The 16,900-nt window shown below is 47.8% G+C and overlaps 1 protein-coding gene and 1 long non-coding RNA gene across 4 annotated transcripts in view; one reads left to right on the top strand and one right to left on the bottom strand.

The window, feature by feature from the left end:
- LOC138806198 (carbohydrate sulfotransferase 11) overlaps window positions 1–16,900 on the bottom strand; it is a 197,772-nt gene that overhangs the window by 49,606 nt on the left and 131,266 nt on the right. The gene's annotated exons all lie outside the window — the stretch shown is intronic.
- On the top strand, window positions 3,838–7,886 carry LOC138838119 (uncharacterized). Of its 2 annotated transcripts, none has more exons than XR_011375562.1 (3): window positions 3,838–3,982; window positions 5,736–5,797; window positions 7,742–7,886. It is a non-coding gene; the product is annotated as an uncharacterized lncRNA (long non-coding RNA). The 2 variants fall into 2 exon arrangements; XR_011375561.1 differs by lacking the exon at window positions 7,742–7,886 and adding an exon at window positions 7,504–7,560.

Raw genomic sequence — 16,900 nt, 5'->3', positions numbered from 1 at the left:
AGGAACAGGCTCTTGATTGTGCCTGCTTAGAATGGAACATTCAGGAGACGTTTGGGCAGGGGAGGGAAGGGGAGGGAGGGAGGAGGAAAAGCGTCAGGGCTGGCCTGGGACACTCACCCAGCTGGCTGGCAGGGGACACAGCGGGGTGATTGTGCGAGCCTGTGCGTGCTAGATGAGCGTGTGTGGCGAAGGAGAGCAGGAACAGGAACCGGGGACAAGCTCCTGGGCTGTGTCCTCTGCCTCCATAGACAGGGGGTGAGGCCGACGCCAGGGCCCGGGATGCCTGGATTTCTGGATACAGCATTGTCCAGGCAGCTATATTCTCACAGGAAAACAACCACTGACTCCTAAGGGGGAGGAAAGTTCACCATGGGCAGCCAAGGTCCAGAATCGATTTCCCTTCAAAGCATGAGTTTGGGCCTTCTTCCTCTCCTGCCGTGACTGTAAATCTATGGGAACTGCCATCATCAGCTTAGTAAGAAGCAGTACTATCGAAGCAGGGGACCGACAATGAGTGGCAGAACCAAGGGCTTGTTCATAAAGCAAGCAAGCAGGAGAGCCCACAAAGGCTCAGGGAAGATGAACACAAAGCCAGGGGCTGGCCTGTGGTTCCCATTATATGGTCAGCTACCTATAGGCCATTTCCCCGCTCAGCTGAGAGTGCTATGTGATGTCTTCTGCACTGTGTCTAGTATCTCAGGAACTGGCTTTATACTCTGTAGCCCTGGAGATAATAGACAAAATGCTGCCTGCAGGCAAAGCATGGATGGTGACTCCGCTCACTCTCTAGTTGTTAGGAAGATAGATTGAGTGCCATCGAATCCTGGAGTCTTACTCTACACCAGGCACACGCTGGCATGACTTCAACTCTTCTTCTCCCTTGATTGGACGAGAGATGCTAAGAAATACTGACCTCATATCCTTGCTGATTAAAGTGGCTCTCAGGGCCCAGTCAGCGCAGGAAGCAAAGGAGGGCTGGGTTTCAGACAGACCCAAGTATTCTCCTGGCTACTTGGCCTCCAGAAGACCCCATGGAGCCAGGTTTTCTGAGTCAGTATTGTAACCTGGGCTGGACATATCGATCCTATCTGTTTTATTTGTCGGGTGTTGGGTACTGAAGTTTGAACTCAGTGCCTTACACTCTCACTTGGCATTTTCACTCATGATTGGTGTTCTACCACTTGAATCCCACCTCTAGGTCTGGCTTTTTTCTTCTTCTTAATTGATTTTTCTGCCTGGGCTGGCGTTGAGCCCTAATTCTGCTCTCTCAGCCTTCTGAGTAGCTGGGATTATAGACATGAGCAATCTTGGCACCCAGCTGTTTTCCATCCTTTTGTTATCAAGAACATTTGTTGGCCACCCATTGTGCCACAGAACAAAATCTGTATTTCAGGCAGGTGAAGCTCTGAATGTGGAATTTGAATAGCAATGTGGAGGCCACCCCAATTACATCATCCCATTCTATCCTTCCATAAAGACACCTCTCAACTCACTGCGCAGATGAATGCAAATGGCAAAAAAAACTGCAAGATCCCAAGAACAACAGAAGGAAATTGAATAGCTTTATCTTAATAAAATCTTTCTTGAACATGGCAGAATTTAAGACACAGTGGCTACAAAGTGGGCTTGTGATTTGTGATGACCTCTAATCACCTGAATTGCATTTTGAAAAAAAAAAATTTCCATTATCGGGCTGGGAAGGTGGCTCAGTGGGAGAAGGCTTGCCTCGCATGCATGAGGCACCACATAAACAGCAAAAGGTGGAAGTGGCGCTGTGGCTCAAGTGGTAGAGCGCTAGCCTTGAGCTGAAGAGCTGAGGGACAGTGCCCAGGCCCAGAGTTCAAGCCCCACGACTGACAAAAAAAAAAATCTTCCGTTATTAAATTTCTTCTTTCCCTCCTATCCCATCCAACAGGGCCTTGCTATCAAGCTGGCCTCAAATGAATTCTTGATCTTCCTTCTTCAGCCTCCCAACATGTACCACCATGCCCAGCTGGTTGAACTGTTTTAGAAATTTTGAGGGAAGCAGTTAGGAACAGATAGGGGCTGGGGGTCGGGGGGCAGTTTCAGCAGAGGACATCTCTATTTGTTTCAGAATCAAGAGTATGAATCCTTACCTAAACAGAACCTGCCATCAGTAATCATGTAAGGGAAATATCCAAGTCTCCACTCTATTCATGTGGTCTGAGGGTAAAGAAAGAAGGAGAGAGGGAGGAAGGGAGGGAGAGGAAGGGAGGGAAGGAGGGAAGGAGAGAGCATGCCCACCAAACACAGAGCCTTTGCTTTGTATCCAGGGGAAATTCCAGGTAGGGTAAGGGAATAGAAGCCTACAGCCACACAAATATTGCTGCACTTCACCCCTAGGAAGCGTGACCCCAGAACGTGCCCTTGTCACTTCTACATCCAACTGCCTTCATAAAGATGTTACCGTCCATGGCAAGACTGCCCTGACTATGAGACATTTTGAAATGCTTTAAAAGCAATGCTATCTTCTTCTTGTTATCTTCCTATTACAATTGCTAAACTTCTATTTTCCTCAAAATCCCTGGGATAATGGCTATCATGTCTGCCTTTTACAGATATGGAAATGAGCCCAGTGTAGGCTAGTAACCTCACCCTGGACACACAGCTTGTAATAAATGAGGTGGGACCAGACCCCAGATTCAGGGCTTTGAACCCCAGATCTCTAGTTTGTTGACATCTACTTGCTCCTCTCCCAAGAGAGACAAGATTCTCCAGAGACACAAGGGCAGGGAGGCAGGTAAGGACGAGGCTCCTGGACATGAGATCTGGACTGCTGTACACTGAGCAGAAGGTTTGAAGGCACTCACCCAGAGCAAGGATTGCTGTCTCTCTCTGCATGAGTAGCATAGGGGTTCACCACCATGCTTGTTATTCTAATTAACCTACAAGGTCTGCCTCAGGGGTGAGGGATTAAATATGTTTTGGTGCCTTGAAAAAAAAACCCAGCACACATAGTTCCATAAATGTCATAAAGGGGCCTACATTGTTGACATGGAAACATTTTCATGAAAAGTTCTTGCAATTTCATAAATGGCTCCTGTGAAACTTTAGGATGTCACTCTGGTCTGGTCGGAGAATGATTTCCTTATAAATCTATGGCAGCCATAGGAAGTCAGGGTACACCATAAAAAAGGAACACATGCATCAGGCCTGTGCTGAGAACAGGAGATCGGGACAGGAAAACAGCCCGAAGCTGGCCAGGTACTTCCTCCTGCCAGGGCTGTCGCTTGCTCGTGCTGAGCCTCACATTTTACTGGCAAAAATAAATTTTAGTTTGTTTTTTTTTTTAATACAAAACTGTGTTTCTTTAGAACAAATGACAAAGGAGGGAAAACGCTGCTTAGATCTAAACAGAGCAGCCTTGCTGCTCACACACAGCCCCAAGAAGACCACACGTAGAACAAGAAAAGCTCGAATAATGGTTTTAAAAAATGTGTCGCCATTCTCATTTGTCTTTGAAAGAGGAGCTGCATTAATAGAAAAAAAACAAGTAATAGATTAATAGAAAAATTAATAGAATTAAATTAATAGAAAAACAATAGAATAGAAAATAGAATGAATAGAAATTAATAGAATTACTAGAAAAACAACAATAGCTTTTGAAACATATGGCGGTGTCTCACTCTCAGCCCGAATAGTCAGTTCATCCCGTGGGTTCTTGGTGAGCATCAGGCTAGTGGTGCAGCCAACAGGTGGGCAGGTGGTCCTGAGTTCCTAGCCTGGGATGACTCCACAATGAGGGAAGAGTGGGCTGCCAGCAGCTGGAGGGTATTGACTTCATAGTGAAGATGGAGATGGAGCTACCAACTCACGTCCAGGGCAGAGAGCAGTTCTGGGTGGAGAGTGGCAAGCCCAGTGGTCAGGGGTCTACAGCATATGTTGCTGCATCTTTAACACCAAACCTAATGCCTGGCAAAGTCCAGTAGCTCAGTACACATAATGGATAGATGGATGGTGGGTAAGTGGATAGAAAGATGATCAATGATGGATGGACTAGTGAATGGAAGAATAAATGAATGCATGGAGTATGGATGAGTGGACCCATGGGGGATGGATGGAGATGTGGAGGATGGATGGATGGATAGAGGGAAGGAATGAAGTATAAATAGATGCATGGGATAAATAGATGTATGGATGAATGGACACAGGAGGGGTAGATGGAGCCATGGGGGATGGATGGAGCCATGGGGGAAGGAAGGAAGGAAGGAAGGAAGGAAGGAAGGAAGGAAGGAAGGAAGGAAGGAAGGAAGGAAGGAAGGAAGGAAGGAAGGAAGGAAGGAAGGGAGGGAGGGAGGGGGGAGGGGGGGAGGGAGGAAGGAAGGAAAAATAAATGAATGGCCCCAGTGGTGGGGAATATATGGATAGATGAGTATATGGATGGAAAGAAGAGAGCAGGAAAACAAAGCCATCTATAGAAACCTGTTAAGAGTGGTTTCTGAGCTAGGGGTGATGGCTCACACTTGTAATCCTGGCTACTCAGGAGGTGGAGTTCAAAGGATCACGGTTCAACAACCACCCAGGCAAAAAGTTCAGGAGACCCTCATCTCAAACAATAAATGCTGGGCATTGGGGTTCACTCATGTCATCCCAGCTACAGGAGAAGCATCAATGGGAGGACCACAGTGGAAGCTGGCCAGGGCATAAATGTGAGATTCTATTTGAAAAATAACTAAAGCAAAAGGGCTCGGGGGGGCATGGATCAAGTAGAAGAATACCCATTTGGCAAGCATAAGATCCTGAGTTCAAATCCTACTCAAAAAATTTTTAAATGGTTTCTCAAATGGGCTAAAGAAAGAGGAAAGGGTCTCCACCTACTTAGTGACTTTGAGATGACATTGAAGCAACCTAGAAAAATGCCCAGCTGCCACCAGCGTCACTACCGGCAGCGGCAGGATGCACTCGGGGAACCCATTCCCAGTGGTACTTTGCATCAGGTCGGCCTGCACAGCCCCCTTGAACTGTCCAAGCCAGGATTTCAAACACCATGAAGAAAACTGCTTAACACTGACACAGGACTATAGCAAGGAAACACATAATACAGGCTGTGCATGTCCAAGTTGTTAAAAGTACGAAAAAAAAGCCTAGAAGAATATTCACAAATCCATCACTGGGTGATAGATTTGCTGGTGGGCTCTAGTTTATTTGACACCGTGTTTTTGTTTTTGTTTTGTGCCCATCTGGGGTTTGAACTCAGGTCCCGAGCACTGTCCCTGAGCTTTGTTTTCCTCCTCAAGGCTAATGCTCTGCCTCTTGAGCCACAGATCCACTTCTAGCTTTTTGGTGGTTAGCTGGAGATAAGAATCTCATGAACTTTCCTACCCTGGCTGGCTTTGAACTAAGATCCACATATCTCAGCCTCCTAAGTAGCTAGATCACAAGTGTGAGCCACCTGCACCCAACTTCCATATTTGTGTATTTGTGTGTGTGTGTGTATGTGTGTATGTGTGTGTGTGTGTGTGTGTGTGTGTGTATTTGGAACAAAAAATGTCTTATGCAATAAGTGTCTCCTTGATTCTAGACACAGAGTTTGAAACTGGCAAGAAATTTCTATATGGTGGGAGCAGGGAGGAAGAATACAGGGAACTCTCATATTTGTGAGTTCCATAGCTGTGGACCCAGCAAACTGGGGGTTGAGGACGTTTGAGGGGAAAATTACATTTTACTGAACATGTACAGGCTGTTTTCCTAACTTATTTCTCTACATAATATAGCACACCCATGGATGTGATATTTATGACTCAAAAGTCTACAGGAGAAGACACATGCGTTGCATGTGAGTACTATGCGATTTATCTATTTCCTTGAGTCAGAGTCTCAGTATGCCCAGGCTGGCCTTGAACTTGTGATCTTCCAGCCTCAGCCTCTGGACCAGGGTCACCATGCCTGACCCTGGAATTTTAAATGCAGGACCTTGAATAAACTCTCAGACTTAGGCGTATTTTATGGGTCCTGGATCCCCTCTTCTGCAGATACTAAGGCCAGTGGCAGTACCCTTCGCTAAACCACAGATTCAACAGAGCACCCTAAGTCTGAGGAAATATAGGGGTACTGGCCAGGGGATGGGCAAAGGCTGAGTGCTCCCAGTGGGAACCTCTTTGCCTTTGAATAACGTGAGAACATCTTCCCCTTCCACACAGGGAGATGATGGATGGCTCCCACGGGTGGGAGGGAGAGCGGGGCAGGGCCCATCCAACAGGCTCCCCCAGGCCTCTAGAAGAAAGCCTGTCATATTGCCCCAAACCCAGGTCTGACCTACCTGGAGCTCTCCAGAGCCTTTGCCCATCCCCTGAGACCCAGTGCTTGCTGAGGAAACAGTTCACGTTCGTGTTCTCTCTTTGGACATGGAGAAGAGCAGTTATGCAACTCAAATCACATTAAATAAATGAACGGCTCCTGAGCAGGGGCGGGGGGGGGGGGACATAACATGATTTCTAATTCCCACAATGCCTCTGGGTTTTTCTGTTTCAATTATATCATTTATCAACCCCTTCTTGGGTGTCAGTAAATCTCAGCATTTGGAGACCCATAAACATTAAAATAAGAAGCTAGAAAAGTATTAGTAAACCAATTAAAACCCCAAGTAGCAATAAAAACTCTCCTTGCCTTATGCCTAAAAAGCAACAGCCCCTGCTCCTCAGAAATTAAGTAAATACTCCGTACCAGCACTTTTTCCAAAGAGCTTTTTCTTTCTTCTTCCAAGAGTTTCTCAACTTTCCCATCTGGCACCTTGGCAAGCACGGAGTCACTTGCATATCAGGTAGAAAGGATGAAAGAAATCTACATTTTTCACCCCAGAAAGCAAGCGTGATCAATAGTTGGCTGCCAAGAGTTGAGAGATGACTTAGAAACCATATCATCTGAAAAATATCTAATTTGAATCACGACTAGGAATTGACTATCACTTGAATGAAATTTAAAGGGTTTTCTGAGCACAGTGATTCAAGCCTATCATCACAGATACTTGAGAGGCAGACACCAAGGAACTGAAATTCAAGGTCAGCTGGGAAAAAACAAAAAGAATGTGAGACTCCACCTTTATCCATGGGCTGGGCATAGTAGCATTTGCCTGTCCTCCTGGCTAAAGTGACACATGTCTGGCATTCCAGTGATGTAGGGAACAAAATAGGAGGATTACTGCCCAGGTTAGCTTGCGCATAAAGCAAGATCTTATCCATAAAAAAAGAACACAACATAGCTGAGCAAATGAGTTGAGGAGGCGGCTCTGAGTTCAAACCTCAGTCATGGAAAAATATTTCCCCCCTTCAAAAGATTCATTAATTATTAACCACAAATAATAGGGACAGGGAACTACAAGACTCTAGAGTTTGGTGATTTACAAAGCACTTTCACTGAGCTACCTGAGCCTAATGAGGTTGGAAAGGTGGTAATTATTTCCATTTGAGGGTGGGCAGTACTAGGGGCTGAATTCCAGGAGTTCTACTGTCCCCAGTCCCTTTTTTGCTTTCATTTGTTTTTCAGATAGAGTCTCCCATTTTTGCCGAGGCCAGTCTTGGACTGTGATACTCCTATCTCCACCTCCTGAATAACTGGAATTATACAAGTTCACCTCTATGCTTGGCCTATTTCTGATTTTTAAAACAAGCCATCTGAGGCTCAGAGATGTCAAGTGGCCTATTCAGCATCACACAGCTAGTGAAAGACAGTGCAGAATTTGACCCCCAGATCTTGGGCTTTCAGTCTGTTTCTTGACTTCCAGGTGGAGGGTGAGACACACATACGCCAGGCAATGTCAGCAATGCAGACCCTTGGACTTCAGTTAGTTCTGTGGCCAGCTGAGTTTATATTTCTATTCCAATGTCTTTCTGCTCTCCATCACCCCATCCATCTGGAGTGCACTGAGTCATCTCAAAATGGGAACCGAGGCTCAGGATGTTTAACTCAGAGTAACATCCTCCTTTTGCCAAGATCCCATGCTCTAATCTTGACACAAATAGAAAGAACAGGTGACTTCTGAAAAACACAAGGAAGTACAAACACTCGTAACCTCCAACTTCCAGAAGACTGTCCAAACTGCCTATCTGCCAGGAAGAGCACACTTCACTGGGGGCCGCTACATTGTGCTCAGCATCACGCATGTGCAGGGAAGCCCCAGCCATCCTGTCAAGGCCCGGGAGGACACAGAGACAGGAGAGCAGATTGGAACAGCGGACACGGCCACCAAATGCCTCCTCCACCCACCCGAACCTGTGAGCTACGGTCTCCACCTAGTCATCCAAGCCCAAGGACAATGACAAAAACCATGTGTCGGCTGAGAGGCAGCTTGGATTTGGTCGGCACGGAATGGGTGTTCAGATATACCCAACTCCATTGTGCTGCCCTCAGAGGCGTGGAGGAGAGGTCCAGACTCAGGGCTATTGGGCATGTGGATGGGCATGTAGATGTGGCCACCTAGGGTCTCGTCTCTTGAATGCTGAGCCACCCCCTCCCACTCCCAACTGCAGAGATGCCACAGGGCAAAAGCCACTGAACTCCCAAATGGAAGGGACTAGAAACCTCCCCAAGACTCTGTCCAGTCTCAAGTGTTCTTGGAATCGGGCAGAGCTAGACTCAGTTTATAAAAGATGGAAAGAAGAAGGTCACAGCCATGTCCCCTTTCCAGAGCAGGGCTTGAAGTTGTCTTCTGGGAAGAGGGGATGTCGAGGAGGGACGGGGAGGGGAAGGAATGTTTTCTGTCTTTACCGGGCATCCTGTGGGCTGCCAAGGCCAGAAGGGGATCTGACACAGGGTGGAAATTTCCTCCAGGTCTTTCTCTCCCGCTCTGGGCACAAACTTGTCTTTCAAGGGCCTCGTATGAAGTGAGCTCTTACACCCTCTGTACAAAGTTGGCTTCTCTAACACGCTGGGAATAGCAGCCACTCCCACAGCCAGGTTTTCCCCCCGGGCTGAAGAACCAGGCTACCTTCAAGAGAGGCGGTGGCTGGCCACCTAACCCAGCCGTTCCAAGAGAGGCATTCTGGTGCCAGGCCCAAGGAAAGGCATGGCCACATCGGCACAGGAGCTCTACGCGCAGGCTTAAGGCTCCGCTGAGCTTCAGGGCCTGGGGCCTCCCCTGGTTCTGACTCAGTCCCCAGCAGACCTCACCGGGGCTAAAACCAGGCCAGTCATCAAGACTGCTCCCGCAGCTATATTCTGAATACCTATGGTAAGGCAAGGGTCTGAGGAGGTGTGGGGATACAGAGAGCAAAACGATACGGGGCCTGGCGGTCACGGCCTCCAGTCCGGACAGAGGTGACAGTAAATTTCTAACGGACACGTGCAAAGCAGTAAGAAAGGTTGGGGATGTAGCTCAGAGGTAGAGAGCACTTGCCTATCAGGCTACAAGGCACTGGGTTCCAAACCTAGCCCTTCAATCCACAAAAACATCTGTAAGAAGGTGGAATTAATTTCAGTACTATAGTTAATTGAACCCCATGCACCTAAAACATCATTTCAATAGGTAATCAATCTAAAAAGTGATTAGTGAGATCTTTTTATCTTCTTCTTCTGTACTGAAACTTCAAACTGTGGTGTGTGTTGAAACCCTCCCATCCAGCTGGAGGGGAAGTGCTTCGCGGGTCTCCAGACAGCCACACAGTACAGCAGGTTATGGAGGTGGCGGTGGAGGAGGAGGGGGCAGTGAGATGGTTGTCCCCCAAAACAATGTCCACAGTCCCCACATTCACTCCTCCCGCCACAGAGTAAGGGCACAGAGAAGTTACATCATTTTCCAAAAGCCACACAGCAAGCAAGTTAGATCATTTAAATGCTGAATGCAGGGCCTAGGCCCTAAGCTATGATATCTTCTCAGTTCTGAACACCAGGTCAGACCAATGTTGAGTGGGTCCTTTCTCTCGGAAGCCCCCGTCATGGGGTGTTGAGGGTGGGAATCAAGGATAAACTGTGAAGGGATTCTTGTCAGATGAAAAGCCTCTTAAGTAAAAGGAAGTGATTTATAATGATCCTTCAACAGCCAGGCCAACAGCTTAGCTGTGTGACCCTATTATGAGTTACTCAACCTCCCTGAGCCTCAGTGCCTTGGTTTGTGTACCATGGGAACCCTAACACAAACCTCTCTGGAAGGTGATCACAAAGACAAATGCCCTCATTTTGGTGCGAAAGGAGCCATCAGTGGGGTACCATCTCATTTTCAGAGTGTGAGCAGGGAATAATCACTGAACCCTATCTCCCGGTAAACGTGAGGTGGGTGCTGTCATGAACTGGGATGTGTTCCTCTAAAATCCATGAGCTGGTCCAGGAATCCGGGATCTCGGAAAGTAACTGCGTTTGGATACAGAGTCTTCACGGAGGTTCACGAACCACAGTGAGGTTTTTAGGTGCCCAGACCAATATGGCGGTGTCTGCACAGGGGCCTCTCTGTCAATCATGTGGACGTCTGCTCCACAAGGAGACAGGCCTGGAACCGCTTCCCTGCCAGGTGGAGCCACTGCCAAGGACTCAAGGACTTCCAACCTCAGAACTCCGAGGAAAGAGCTGGCTGTGGTTTAGGTCCCCAGGCTTGTGGTCCTTTGTTCCAGGAGAACGTGGCATGCGAACTCACAAGTTCTCCTCACTTCCCAGGGAAGAGATCTGCTGGGGGTAGGGAGGGGGTGTCCCACGGGGGACCCCTTCAGCCCCTTCCCCACAGCATGCTTGTAAAAGCGGCTTGTGGCCAGCAGGCTCCAAGGTTTGTTATGGTGGAAAACTACTCAGGAAGGTGGGCCGAGCTCCTGAACACTGCTCACTCTGTTTCCCTGCTACCTCCAGAATCCCCCTCTGTGAGCTGTAAGGAAAGAAAGCGGGGCTTTATTCGGGCTCAGGCTCCCTCGGACGGACGTCACACTCCTGCCTGGGCCAAAAGAGACACAGTTGTTCATTGAGCGTGTTCCTGACACACTCCTCAGCCGCCGGAGCCCGGGGACCCTCAAAAAGACATTTGTGCTCTTCGTGATGGGTGTGCTCAGGGAGCCCCCACCCTGAGGAGCTGTGTATTCAAACACACCAGCACTTGGAAAGGCACAAAGTGAAGCCTTCCAAAAGCCTGGCCATGTAAGACAACGATCGCCCATTTCCCAAGCTACGGACCTCCACGGGCATGGTTTCCCATAGGCTGAACACCAAAGGACCGACAGGAGTAAGTGCTCTGCCAGTGACCCCACTTGGAACGAGGAGACGGTGACACCCGCCATGTCGCTCTTCCTGAAAACTGCACTACCCGAAGAGACAGTTCCTGAAACACCTCGTGTTCTCCTATGTGAGTGGCTGTCTGTCACCGAGGAGATGGCCTGGGTCATAGAGTCATTTTCCTCACTCCCACCTTCCCCCACCGCACTTTCTCTTCAAGCTCAGTCTGAAAAGACTACCTGGAAAATTCCAGAAATATCCCGTAAGTTTTGAACTCTAGGCCATTCTGGGTGGTGTGAGGAAACCTCTCCCCTGTCACTTAATATCCATCGTGCCAATGTAAAAACTGCCACAGGGTTGCAGTGATTGTATTTGAGTAATCCTTGTTCTACTTAATCCTTATTCTGCCACTTCCTTTCTACTTCATAATGTCTCAATGTTCAGATTTTTTTTTTTGAGTGAGTGTGCTTGAAGGCTTGAAGGCTTGATGCTACTTAAAGAAGGGAAGATTCGGGGCTGGGAAGGTGGCTCAATGGTACAGCGCTTGCCTTGCATGCCTGAGGCCCTGGGTTCGATTCCTCAGCACCACATAAGCAAAAAGAAAAAAGCCAGAAGTGGTGCTGTGGCTCAAGTGGTAGAGCAGTAGCCTTGAGCTAAAGAGCTGAGGGACAGCGCCCAGGCCCAGAGTTCAGGCCCCATGACCGGACCCAAAAAAAAAAAAAGAAGGGAAGATTTGTTTTGGCTCACAGTTTCCAAGGTTTCAGGGTATAGTTACATGGCTTCTGTTCCCAGGCTGTGATGAAGCAGAGCCTCATGGAGGACTGTGAGTGCTGAGGCAAAGCTGCTCACCCCACGGCAGCCAGGAAGCAGAGAGAAGAGAATGGGGCAAGGGACAAGACTGACATAGCAAAGGCATGTCCCTCATTGACTAACTTCCTCCATGGAGGCCCCTCTCCTGATAGTCCGTTCTGCTATAAATTCACCAATGAAGTTAGGGCCCTGGTGATCCAATCACTCCTCCAGGGCCCATCTCTGAACACAGCCGCACCAACTCATGAGTCTCTGGAGACACTGGATAGCCAAACTGTAGCAGTACTCAACTTCAATTTGTGGCCTGAGTGTCTGAGAGCCTAGCAACCTTACCTTACCACACGAAAAACAGCAGAAGGACATACAGGGAGCCCAGAACCAGGGACTCTCTCTCTCTGTCTCTCTCTCTGTCTGTCTGTCTCTAACTGGCTTTATGTGGATCCATCATATTCTATACCTGGAGACTAATCCAGTATCTAGGATTTGTTCCAGTCCATGGGGGCAGGGCAGGGCAGGGAGGGGTGGGGGTGTCTGGCTGTCCATCTTGGCCCCCTGCCAAGGGTATAGAAACACAAACACAGCCCCTCTTGAGGTTCCCACCCATCTGGAATTCCAGGCCCAGAGCAGATGGCCCAGGTTCAAATCCTGGTCTGCTACTGCCTGCTGTATAGTCATGTGTGAGCCCCATCATCACCTTGGGCCTCTAGGTCCTCACCAGAAATAACTAGAGTCATGGACAGGACACATGAAGTTAGGTAAGGTAACCAGAGGGAAGGAGGGAGCCACCCAAGTCCATCGACAGATGAATGACTACAGAAAACGTGGTAGGGCCTAACAATGGATAACATTCAACCTGAAAAAGAAGCAAGCTCTGTCATGTCCAACTCTGGGGAACACCAGGCTAAATGAAAGCAGCCAGTCACTAAGAGAAAGTACACAACTCCACTTACAGAAGGTCCCTGAAACCAGGGACCCACTGGAACAGGAGGGAGAGTGGAGGGAAGGAGGGCACGTGGGGAGCTGCTGCTTGAGGGCTAGAGAGCTTTAGTTTTGTGAGAGGAACAAGGTTGGAGGATCTGTTGTGCAACCATGGGGGAACACTTATCACTGCCGAAGTGCATGTGTAAAAACAGTCAATTCTATGGCATTAAAAAAACCCCACCACAATTATTAAGGCCCCAGGTGTTGTAATACTCATGCCTATAATACTACTCAAGAAGCCAATTTGGAGAGTGATGATTCAAAACCAGTCTGGGCAGAAAAGTAGGGGAGACTTTGTTGTCACAATGACCAGCAAAAGGCTAGGTTAAAGGCATGGTTCATGTGGTAGAGCACCAGTCATAAGCAAGCTGAGTGAGTACCAGAACCCTGAAGGGACTGAGTCCCTTGGTGAAAGAACTGGTCATGAGGCCCAGGACAGAGTAGCCTGACCAAGATGGAAAATGGGACCTGGGCGTCACTGTCCCAGGTGTGGTAGGGGACACATCTCTTTGGGATGCTTCCAGAGTTGGGGGTTATGGCTCAGGGCCAAAGCCAACAGGCCTCCCCAAGCATGCTTCCATGTATCTGGGAACTGCTGCTGCTTCTCCTCCCAGATGGCCAGCCCTTCTCAGGCTGGGTTGTTAGTCCAATGGTGGTGTTAGTCCTGGATCTCAGGAATCTATCCATTTTCCCCACCATGGCCCAATGAGAGCGCAGTGAATAAATATAGTAGCCATAAACGATTTTCTAAACAATCCTGAGTGTGAGCTCTGTTTCCAAAGGCCACCAGGCAAAACATACATCAGTGACCGCTTGTTGGCAAACAGGTAATACTTCCTATGGAAGATCCTATCTTCCATCTCCTAGCCTGCCGGACACCTGCCATATCTTGCACCTCGAGGCCATGGAGGTGCCTTGAGGGGGTGGGAAGGGGGTGGGGTGGCTACTTTCCCTGCATAATCTGATCAATTACCCTGCTGTCCACAATTGCCCAGTGACAATTTTAGTGATTTGTCTATTATTCTTCTGGTTTAAATTAAACCAAATGTTTGATTGCTCTGAAAAGGTAAATGACAATGAAATAATAACGACAATGAAATATCCACATTTCTCGTGGATCTCTACAGAGTTGAGGGTGGGAAGGAAAGATGGGACCCTCCATGGGATGAGACCGTGTTTTTTTTTTTTTTTTTTTTTTTGTCGGTCGTGGGGCCTGAACTCTGGGCCTGGGCGCTGTCCCTCAGCTCTTCAGCTCAAGGAGAGCGCTCTACCACTTGAGCTACAGCGCCACTTCCGGTTTTTTGGTGGTTTATTGGAGATAGGAGTCTCACGGTCTCTGCTGCCCGGGCTGGCTTTGAACCGAGATCCTCAGATCTCAGCCTCCGGAGTAGCTAGGATTACAGGCATGAGCCACCAGTGCCCGGCATGAGACCGTGTTTTGTGCAGTCACTTGAGCAAGTTTCTTGATGCCTCAAATGCTTGCTAAGTGGGTATACTTTTCCTGCTCTACAGAGAAGGAAACTGAGGCTCAGGATAATCAGCTTCCTTCTAGAGTTCGTGGGGGAGAAAGACAGAGATGGAGACTGCATTAGATGCTTCTGCATAGCTGTGACCAAAACACCTGAGGGAACAACAGATGAGAAGAATCCACGGGCTGCAGACCACGGCTGCTTGGCCCTATGCCCTTGGTGGCTGGAATGTATGGAGAAAGCTGTTCACCTCACCGCAGACAAGAAGCAGAGACGGGCAGAGGAGTGCGCTGAGGTAATATACAACCCCCAACAAGTCCTTAATGTCCCCTTCTCCCAGGGAGGCCCACCTCCTACAATTCCCACCACCTCCCAAAACAGCGCCACCAGCTGGAGACCATGTGTTCAACACATGAGCCTGTGGCACATTTCGTGTTTAACCCTTAAGAGATAGAGACAGAGACCAAGACAGAAACAGGTAAACAAAGGGTCAAATTTTAGCTGTACCAGATGACTACCAGGTGAAGGGATCTTGGCAAGAGAGCACCCCAAAAAACTCCTCCAGAGAGCCTCGGAGAGCAACCTAAAACATTCCTACTGCGAGCAAGCCCCAGGCATACGGGTGAAGTAATGAGAGCTGAGATCAGCAGGAATCAAGAAACGGTAGGAAGAATGGGCTATTTTTGTTTGAAATTTAAGGACAAAGAACAATTTAATAATCAAGAAGGGTGCCAGGCTGGAGTCACGGACTCTTGTTTGTGTTTCCTCAGAAGTTTCCAGAATGACTAGAGGAGGCCTGTCAGTCCTCCCCTAGACATAAAGGTGTGACTCAAATCATGGAATTAAACAGGATTGTTCCCCAGGAGAAAGGAGAGGCTGAGTGGGGGACTCTGACCTTTTCTGTTCTTGCCCCCCTATGTCTTTTATTGGGGAGTCCTAAAGTACTGTTTTGGTTGCCATGGTGTTTAGAAACACAGCGAAGCGTGGGGCACGAAGCTGTCTTGGGGAGCAAAGATGAATGCTATTGGCCTTGAACAGCGATGTTCAACACAGGCAAATGGAACTATGCATCAGACACCCTCTTCCACTGCACAATGCAAAGCCAACCTGTCACTCTCGAGGCTCTGCATTTTCTCAGGAAGAGCCACCAATCATTTCCACATGAATGGGTGCCCAGCCACAAATCAAATCTCTTACATCTCATATTAAATTTTTTAATGCAAATAAGGAAGGAGCACAAAGTTAGATTCACTTAGAAATTAACTTGACGGTGGGATGCTGAATGGCTCTGAACTTGGCCATGAATCGTGCACTGGTCCTGAACAAATCCACACAGCAAAGATTATTAGCTACCTGAAAATAAGTCTTAAAATGAGGAATGCAAATGATGACTAAAATTACTGTGCAAAGATCTTCACAAGTACAGGCGAGCGTCCCTTATCTGCAATACATGGGACCAGATAGGTTCCAGATTTCCATTGTTTTGAATTTGGGGACTGTGACATATACAGAATGAGAAATCTCAGAGATTGGGTCTAAATAGGGAGTTCATCTATGTTTCATATCTATCTATATTTATAGCCTGAATGCAATTTACACAATATTTTTAGTGGTACCCTTTTTGGGCTGTAACAAATCACATGAGGGCAGATGTGATATTTCCATCTATGGTATCATGTTCAAAAAGTTCAGATTTTAGCGCATGCTAGATTTTACATTTTCAGGTGAAGATAATTACTACTTGTGACTCACTTATTATTATTGCAGGACAACTCACTCCATCCCCATCCTTTACTGCCTAGGGCAACAGCAATTCTGACTGAGGGATCACCAATTGTATGTAGGACCAGGGTCACAGTTCACCTTAGGTTTTACAACCAGATCCAATTCCATTTCAGAGTTCGAGTCTGTGTGGAATTGTCTCATTGGCTGGCAGGAACTTAAATGGGTAACTGGGTCTCTCTCTCTTCTTCCCTGGAGACTGAACACATGCTCTGCTCACCCCTAACCTGGTGCTTCCTTCCTGCACCCCTGTCTCCTGGGCACTGGGACTGCTTTTCCAAAATGAGTAAGAGCCCAGTACTTGGTCAGTCCTTCTAGAAAACTCTCTCACTGAATGGCCTCCAGTGAGCCAGGCATGTATGCATCATAGCACTGATTGGATTTATTTATTAGTTTGTTGTTACCTCCATATTTGGGCTTGACCTCAAGGCCAGGCCACATTTGGCTCAAAGCACTTCTGGTTAGTTAATTGGGGGTGAGAGTCTCAGTAGAGTTTTCTACCTGACCTGGCTTCAAACTGTGATCCTCAAGATCTTAGCCTCTTGAGTAGCCAGGATAATAAGTGTGAGCCACCATACCCAGCCTGATTAGGTATATTAATTATGGCACCTGGAGTTTGAAAGTATAAATAGATTAGAATTCTCCACCTAAAAGAGAAGGACAAAGCAAAGCCCACCTATAATTCCTGGAACACTTGACTCAGAGTTGGGCTA

This window comes from Dipodomys merriami, unplaced genomic scaffold (assembly GCF_024711535.1).
Source record: "Dipodomys merriami isolate MVZ:Mamm:240054 unplaced genomic scaffold, mDipMer1.0.p SCAF_10, whole genome shotgun sequence".
Lineage (NCBI taxonomy): Eukaryota > Metazoa > Chordata > Mammalia > Rodentia > Heteromyidae > Dipodomys > Dipodomys merriami.
This window is presented reverse-complemented; position numbering and strand designations above follow the sequence as displayed.